Genomic DNA, 9,536 nt, shown 5'->3' with positions numbered 1-9,536 from the left:
CTAAGACATTTCCACCAGAATGTTCATTGCAGCCCAATTCATAATTGAGAAGTTATGGATGCAACCCAAATGCCCATCGACCCATGAATGGATTTAAATAATGTGGTATATGTACATGTATATATGTATATACAGACATTTTATGCAGCCATAAACAAGATGGAGACTTCACATCTTTTATGTTTACCTGGATGGAGCTGAAACATATTCTTCTTAGTAATGTATCTCAAGAATGGAATAAAAAGTATTCAATGTACTCAATACTATTATGAAACCAATATATAATCACCTGCACTTTCATACGAATGGTATGAAAGTATAGTCCAGAAAGAAAGTGGGAAATGGAGGGTGAGGGAGGAGGCCAGGATGGGGAAGGGTATTTGGTGGGACCTCATCTATTGTGCATAATGCAATGGTACATTTTAAAACTATTAAGAGTAGAGATAAATAAGTGAGCTGATAGTTATATTAACAAGTTTGATGTAAGCTTTCCACATGGTATATCAAATTAGCACATTGTATCCCATAAGTGTGTTAATGTACACAGTTATGATTTAATTTAAAAAAATAAAATTAAACTAACTAAACTTGTAATGACTTTGTTTAGTTTGCAATTTGTTGGAAAACATTTGAATATTTGGTTGCAACATGGAGGTCTAGATTCAGTTGATCATCTAGATGAGTATCAATCATTTGTGTCCTTAAGGGCATCTTGAGTTGGATTAGGTAGACTGTAAATTCACAGGAATAAGTGGTTGCAAAAGAAGAAAGCATTTTTCAGGTATGTTGCTGAAGGTGTAGTTATACTCCTGCATTTTTCCATATTTCAGGTGGATCTTGCAATGACTTTAAAATGTCATCTACTGAGTACTTAATCAATTCTATTTGTAGTTCTTTAAGTACTTTGGTGATATCACCTAGCTGAGGCCAAAATGCTAATTTGAGTGTTAAGTCATGATTTTCAAAGTCAGTGAACCTTTAATTGTATTCTTTAATTAATAGGTATATAACAGTTGGGTATTCTTTAAATGATTCTCAGGATGGTATGCTCATTGATGATGTTTGCTAACTGGGGAAAATGTTCACCCCAAATTTCCTTTTGAAAAATAATTATTTTAAAAATAAATAGCCTTTTTAAAAATGTTTGGATTGTTTTTGCCTCATATCCTGTATAGACTTAATTTTACCTAGGAAAGAAATATTCAAGTTGTTTTGATGTAATATGATTTCACACAGAAATGCTGCATTCCTATAGAAATGTTCTTTCAATAATTTACTTTGTTGATTATTTTATTCATAATATTTAACTATCTGTTATCTCAGAGATACATTTTTGGCTAACACTTGTCCCTGTGATAACCAATACACTTAAGAATGATTAGGCAAATCCATACTGAAATCATCATTGTTGGCTGGGTGCAGTGACTCACGGCTATAATGCTAGCACTCTTGGAGGCCAAGGCAGGTGGATAGCTTGAGTTCATGAGTTCAAGACCAGCCTGAGCAAAAATGAGACTCTGTCTCTACTAAAAACAGAAAAACTGAGGCAAGAGGATCACTTGAGCCCAAGAGTTGAAGGTTGCTGTGAGTTATGATGCCACGGGACTCTACCCAGGGTAACAGCTTGAGACTCTGTATAAAAAGAAAAAAAGAAAAAATTATTGTTAAATAATTTAGCATGTTATGAAACTGACAATGCTGTGTTGCATTTGCACAGATTTTGTTAACAATACACACAATTTGTTGCAAAGTGTTACTTAAAATAGTAGTTTTAGCACAGAGATTTTGCTGATTCTAGATACATCTGGATATGTTAATACATGTTTTAAAATTGTCCAATAAACTTTTTATGTTTTCCTGTCATGGAAAGTGCACTGTCAATACATATACTCCTTAAATTTACCAAATGAAGTCCAACTTCACAACATGTATCTTGAAACTTGTTGAAGATATCTATTCCCCCATGTTTTGTTCACAAGAGTGCCCAAAGGAGTAACTCTTGGTAGCAAAGAAAACCTTCTGCTAAGACCTGAATGAAGTATAAAAACTGTGCTGAGTCAGGAAGATAGGTTAGTTTATTCAAAGTGATTGAATAATATATATATTTTTTTCTTTTGAAGTATTATATGAAGTTCTGTTAATTTGAAGGATAATTCATTCTGCCCAACGGTTATGGTTCTCCTTGAAAGAAGCAGTTGTTTGAAACATTGTTGGAGAATAAGTATCGTACGACATCAACAATGCATTCTTTCACAATTTTTACATCACTGAATGGCTTCCCCTTTCTCCTAAACATATTTTACTTTATAAGTTGCTTCGGTGGCATTATTTCCAGGTCTTTCTGCTGCTTGAAAGAATTGCCTTTGCTTTTCATCTTTTAATTTCTTCAAAAATCTTTTGCACTTGTCCATCTAATTTTTGTGTACTTATGAGTGTTATAATGCTGATGAACATTAAATTTCTTTAATGTTGGTATTGCAGTATCACAAAGCAGGCAAAGTCTTCTTATCTTTAGTGGAAACAAGATAATATTGCAATTCCCAATCCTCATTTAATAATATGTTTTCTTCATTCAGCATTCTCTTGTTTTTGTTTTTTTGACATGATGGGCTGCTCAGCAAGCAGAATTAAAAACTACTGTCTAGCTGTGCAACTATTCACAAATTCCACTTGAAACAGAAACACAGTGCACCACTGTCAAAAGCTGATAACAGACTGGTGTACTTGACTCCCATAAACTCTTGCCAATCACCCTCATGCAGTAGTGGCAGCATACAGGCAGAGGAAGTTAGAATTAAGTCATGAGAATAGCAGCCACCAATTTAGCCCTTATTCTTATTGTGTTGACCAATTTGGGGAGATTATTCCATTGAAATTTATTTGATTATTTGGTATTTTAAATACTTTCATTTTAAAAATAAAAATATAAAATACAAACAAAAATGCATTGATAAAAATAAGATAATTTGTTCTATAAAATTTGGATTCAGTGAAAAGGCTGCACTCAAAGACCTACAAGGGCACATGTGGCCTTAAGGTCCTTTTTTCCCTATCCCTGGTCTAAAGTGTCATTCTATACATCAAAGCCCATGTGACTGAAAAACAAGGAGTTATGGAGGCTTAGTTAATGGGAAGGAGGGGCTTTGAATTTCTCATTCAAATTAGAAATATATTAACCTATATTTTTAAATTATTGATAAATTTAGGATGCTGATTGGTAGCTGAGAGAAATATTTAGGCAATGGAAGAAGGAAGGGACCTCTGCTAGGCACTTTTACACTGAATTTCTTATTTCATTCTCACAAAGCCCTGAGGGAGGTAAGTGTTTTAGATATGGGGAACCAATGCCCTGGACGGTTAAATAACTTATTTCAGATCACACAGATATTGATAGTATTGATATTTCACCTTTTCTGTATTAGTAAACATTCTCCAGAGAATCAGAACCAATTCTACAGAGATATTGCAGGTTTGGTTCAGACCACTGCAATAAAGCTAGTAACACAATAAAGCAAGTCACACGAATGAGGGGAGTGACAGGAGATGAGACTTGAAAAGAAGCTTTAGGCCTGTCTGTGAAGGGTCTTGAATGATGGTAGGTCACTGATATTTAAGGAAAGAAATGACATGGTAGAGGAACTGTTTTGGTCTCAGGACTACTTTATACTCAAAAGTTATTGAGAACCTCAAAGAGCCTTTGTTTTTGTGGTTTATATCCATTGATGTTTGTACATTGCAAATTAAAATGGAGAATCTTTTAAAAATTGATTAATTCGGCCTCTTACCTAGGACCTCTCTCTGGCCTCACGCTGCTTTCAGTGTCATGGGGTGCAAATTGGACCCTACAAAAGAGAAGCGTGGGCCAGGCTGAAAGGCCCAGAAACAGAAGGGTGCAGAGACTGAACTCATCAGATTCCTGCCCTCAGGTGATGAAAATTCGAACAGGCTATCTAGTAGGGCTGGAAAAAGGGCAGCCAAGAGGAGTTTGGGTTCTGCTGAAGCCCTTAAGACATATGTGTCATCTGGGACCAAACCTTTGTTTGAAAAACTACCAAAAGGGATCTCTACAGGAGCTGGCCATACACCTGCTAAGAAGGTAGTCCAGTCCTTATTTAATGCTGCTTGAGGCAAGAAGCGTCCAGCATCAACCCATAACAGTGATGAGGAAGAAGAGGAGGAAGACTCTGAAGAGGATGGTGTGGTGAACCAGGGGGCTCTCTGGGGCTCTGAGGACAGTGATGCTGATATGGTAGATGACTATGGAGCTGACTCTGACTCCCAAGATGAGGTTGAAGGTGCAGAGTTGCTGCCCATTGAAAGACCTGCTCAGAAGCAGAAGGCCCTGGAACCTAGGATCCAGTGGAATGAAGAGACAGAGGAGGAAAAAGGATCACCTGAGTCCAGCAGCACAAAGGAGGAAGAGACAGGGGCATGCAGATCAATGTGGATGATGAGGAGCCATCTGTGCTGCCCCCCTGCTGGGGAGATGGAGCATGATGCCCAGGCTCTAGACCTGCAATGAGTTCACAAGCAGATCCAGGATTATAGTGGGAGTTCTGAGTGATTTTGGGACCCAGCGAGAAGAAGGTAAGTCTCATTCTGAATATCTGAATTGGCTGAAGAAAGATCTGGCAACTTATTACTCCTATGGATACTTCTTGCTTGGCAAGCCCATGGACCTCTTCGCTTCATTGGAACTGGTGGAGTTTTTAGAAGCTAATGAGGTGCCTAGGAACCAATCACCCTTCGAACCAATACCTTGAAAACCTGACGCTGAGATCTTGCTCAGGTACTAATCAATCGTGGAGTTAACCTGGATCCTCTGGGCAAGTGGTCAGAGACTGGATTAGTGACATATGATTCTTCAGTGCCTATTGGTGCTACCCCTGAGCACCTGGCTGGGCACTACATGCTGCAGGGAGCCTCCAGCATGTTGCCAGTTATGGCCTTGTCACCCCAAGTACATGAGCGGATACTGGACATGTGTTGTGCTCCTGGAGTACCAGCTATATAGCCCAGCTGATGAAGACCACAGGTGTGATCCTTGCAATGATGCCAATGCTGAGCGTCTCAAGAGTGTTGTGGGCAACTTGCACCACCTAGGAGTCACCAACACCATTATCAGCCACTATGATGGGTGCCAGTTCCCTGAAGTGGTGGGGGACTTTGACCGAGTGCTGTTGGATGCTCCCTGCAGTGGCACTGGGGTCATCTCCAAGGATCCATCTGTGAAGACTAATAAGGATTAAAAAGACATCTTGTGCTGTGCTCACCTTCAGAAGGAGTTGCTCCTAAGTGCTATTGACTATGTCAATGCCACCTCCAAGACAGGAGGCTACCTTGTCTACTGCACCTGTTCTATCATGGTAGAAGAGAATATGTGGGTGGTAGACTATGCCCTGAAAAAGAGGAATGTGTGGCTGGTGCCCACAGGTCTAGACTTTGGACAAGAAGGTTTTACCCGCTTTTGAGAAAGACGGTTCCACCCCTCTCTTCGTTCCACTGGACGCCTCTACCCTCATACTCACAATATGGATGGTTTCTTTATTGCCAAGTTCAAGAAATTCTTCGATTTTATACCCCAGCCTCAAACAGGAAATTCTGAAACAGCCAGTACTACAAACCTAGACTTGCTTGATCTGAAGGTTCAGGTCACCCCCAACAATGAGAACAACCAGCCAGTGAAGAGGGCTAAAGGGTCTGCAAAGGCAAAGCAGCAGTTGCAGAAATGGCAACATCCCCAGAAAGCCTTCAAGAAGCTGAGCGGCATCTCCAAAAGGGCACACTCAGAATTCTCTACTGTACCTGCTGTCACAAAGGCCCAAGTTTCCTCTAAGCTCCGGGGTAGCAGTAAGCCAGCTGAAAAAGCTGATGTGATCAGGGAACCAAAGGTTACTATGAAGCTAAAGCAACAATCACCTCAATTGCAGTCCTCCAAGAAAGTTGCATTTCTGAAGCAGAATGCCCCTCCCAAGAGCATGGACACGGAAATGTCTACTGTGCTATCCCTAACACCCAGGCCACACCCAAGCCTAAGGACCATCATCAGCCCCTTGGGAAAGCCAAAGGGCCTCAAGAGGGTAAAGCAGCAGTTGTCAGAGCAGCCTTTCAAGAAGGCTGCCTTCCAGAAATAGAATGGCACCCCCAAAGAACCTCCGATTTCCGTGGTGTCTCCCCTGAGTTCCAACAGGCCCCCACCAGCAGAAAGGAGGAAATCTCAGTCCAAGGACAACAGCCAGCCACTGCTATCTCTGATGGATAGTTGAGAACTAGACTAAGATGGCTTACTGCTATTGTCCCTGGGTTGGAACTCTTACCTCTGTGAGGATGGCTTCCCCACTGTGCATACACATGAAATGTAATAATATGTTTTACAACCTCAAAAAATAAAATAAAATTGCTTAATTCATTTAAGAGTAACTATAGTAAGTCAATTACATGTCAATATAAATGACATTTTTATTTAAATGACATATTTTTATGGAAAATATTTTTTTCAAAATCAAACAGATTGTAAGAGGATTAGTATCATTTTAGAACTTTAAAAACTGTTTTTTTTTGCTTAATAGAGGATAGACAGATTCTTACAGCTGTTTCTACATTCAATCTAGAAACAGCTGTAAGAATCTGTTATGATATCTGGTTTTGTCTCAAGAAAATTAAGAAAATATGACCTCAAAAAAGTATGTGAATATTCTTCTTTGAACACATCACCAAAACTCATTAAGTGTTTCTTAATGGTTAGTTACAATGTGGAACCAGAAATCTTATCAATGAACTTGACATAAACTGGGCATGGTGTCTTATGCCAGTAATCCTGGCACTTTGGAGAATGAGGCAGTTGGATTGCTTGAGCTCAGGAGTTTGAGACCACCCTGAGCAAAGGTGAGACACTATCTCTTCTAAAATTAGAAAAACTGGCCTTGTATGGCTCACACCTATAATCCTAGCAGTCTGGGAGGCAAAGGCTAATGGATCACTTGAGCTCAGGAGTTTGAGAACAGCCTGAGCAAGAGTAAGACTCCCTTTCTATTAAAAGTAGAAAAATTACCTGGGTCTTGTGGCAGGCACCTGTGTTCCCAGCTACTTGGGAAGCTGAGGCAAGAGTATCACTTGAGCCCAAGAGTTTGAGGTTGCTGTGAGCTATGATGACTCCATGGGCCTCTACCCAGGGTGACAGAGTAGGACTCTCTATCAATAAAATAAAATAAGAAAAACTAGCTGGGTGTTGTGGCAGGAACCTATAGTCCCAGCTACTTGGGAGGCTGAAAGAAGATAAGTTTGAGATTGCTGTAAGCTATGAAGCCACAGCACTCTACCCAGTGTGACAGAGTGAGACTGTCTCAAACAAACAAACAAAAACCTTGCCATATTCTGTTACATTAAAATCCGCTGGTCATGGGACCTGATCAAATTAAAAAGATACTGTGCTGCCAAGGAAATAATCAATAGAACAATTTAGATAACCTACAGAATGAGGAAAAAACATTTTCATGCTATATATCAGATTAAGGGATAATAACCAGAATCTACAAAGAACTCAAGCAAATCAGTAAGAAAAGATCAAACAACCCCATTAAAAATGGGCAGAAGACATGAACAGAAACTTTTAAAATGAAGATAGAGGAATAGCCAATAAAACCATGAAAAAATGCTCAACATACCTAATCATCAGAGAAAGGCAAATCAAAACCACATTAAGATATTATTTAACTCCAGTGAGAATAGTGCATTTCAAAAAGTCTGAAAGCACCAGATGCTGGTGAGAATGCTGAGAGAAAGAAGTACTTTTAAACTTCTGGTAGAACTAAAAACTAGTACAATGGCTATAGAAAGTAGTGCGGAGATACCACAAAGAACTAAAAGTAAGCCTTCCATTTGATCTAGAAATTCTACTACTAGGTATTTACTCAAAGGAAAAAAAGACATTTTATAAAAACAAACAAACAAACAAAAAACACGTGCACTGAATTGTTATAGCACCACAATTCATAATTGTAAAAATGTGGAAACAACCCAAGTGCTCATCAACACATTAATGGATCAATAAAATATGGTATGTGTATACAATGGAGTACTACTCAGCCATAAAAAATTGATGACCTTCTATCTTTTGTAATAACTTGAGTGGAATTGGAGACCATTCTCCTAAATGAAGTATTGCAAGAATGGAGAAACAAACACTACATGTACTCAGTACTAAATTGCAACTAGTTGATCAACACGTGCACATATGAAAATGAAACTCAACAGAATTCAAGTAGGTGGGAGGGAAAAGAAAGACACTGTCTGGGTGAAGGGCACACTTATAAATTTGAGATAAAAGCAGACTATGTAAGCAAAATGCGTGTACCCTCATAATATTCTGAAATAAAAAAAATCCACTAGTCTTGTACTTTAAACGAATCTTGCATAACTCATTCATACATTAATACATGAATACTTTCATTATATAATTTTTTTAAATCAAGTATTAATATCACCATTGATATCATCAAAAAACATTATGGGATACTGTCAAGCTAGTTTATGGTGGCAGACACAAAATTTCTAAAATTCATATTTTTGCTTGAAAACTTAAATTTTATCATTGTCAACAAATATTGTTCATGCTTTTCTCAAAGTGACAGGTTTACATCATTTATTTTCAAGAAAATGCCTGCAAAATACCCAAATTTGAATGTATATAGCTTATCTGTAATTTGCTCTGTCAAGTAAAAATCACCATTCCATGAATAAGCACCTAGTTCAGCCACAACTCCCAAGTGATTTCCCCTGAGATAGGCATCTACTTCATTGTACAGCAGAGATGTTTTATGAGTACTTCTCATTTTGTCACACAGAATATTAGGTGTCCACTCAAGGAGTAAGATTATTACAATTAATAAATTTACTGCTTAATCAAAAATTAAGTAAAAGTAGCAATTTGGTTTTATGAAATAGGTGGTTAAGACCCCAGTGACAACTAGTAATGTTGATTTCATTGACTTGATTTATGCCGAAGTGCCAGAAGTTTTACTTGTCACCAAATTTACACCATTAATGAAAATGTCAATGCCAGGACAAGGGCAAATGACATCTTAGTATTATCATGAAATTAATTTTGACCTCATGATACCTTGAAAGTGTCTCAGAGACTCACAGGAGACGACAGGCTACTCTTTAAGAACTTCTGCTATAGAGATGTTTTGAAGGGAAGGATGATTGGCAGCAGAAAGACTAGTTAAGAGAGGGTTACAGATAGTACAGGTGAGAAAGTGAGGACTTGAACTAAAGCAAATCAAATGTAGATAGAATGGCAGGTGTTGATACAAAAAAAATAAAATATTCAATCAATGAGACCTTGGTTCTGTTGTGTTTTCAGTGACTCTCTCTAAACTGAGGACTTCTCTGCAGACCTATAAATACACTCAAATCTCCTCCATCTTAAAAAAAGAATTTTCCCTCCACCAATATTTCCTTCTACCTATCCTCTATCTCTACTTCTCTTCCCTACTCTTCTGCGCACAGCCAAACCTTTTGAGAGAGTTCATTAT

At 38.4% G+C, this 9,536-nt stretch overlaps 1 pseudogene; it reads left to right on the top strand.

Annotated features, from left to right (window-relative positions):
- Positions 1-3,823: 3,823 nt before the first annotated feature.
- LOC128576859 (probable 28S rRNA (cytosine(4447)-C(5))-methyltransferase) lies at positions 3,824-6,266 on the top strand (annotated as a pseudogene).
- Positions 6,267-9,536: the final 3,270 nt, after the last annotated feature.

The sequence above is a fragment of the Nycticebus coucang genome, chromosome X (assembly GCF_027406575.1).
Source record: "Nycticebus coucang isolate mNycCou1 chromosome X, mNycCou1.pri, whole genome shotgun sequence".
Lineage (NCBI taxonomy): Eukaryota > Metazoa > Chordata > Mammalia > Primates > Lorisidae > Nycticebus > Nycticebus coucang.
This window is presented reverse-complemented; position numbering and strand designations above follow the sequence as displayed.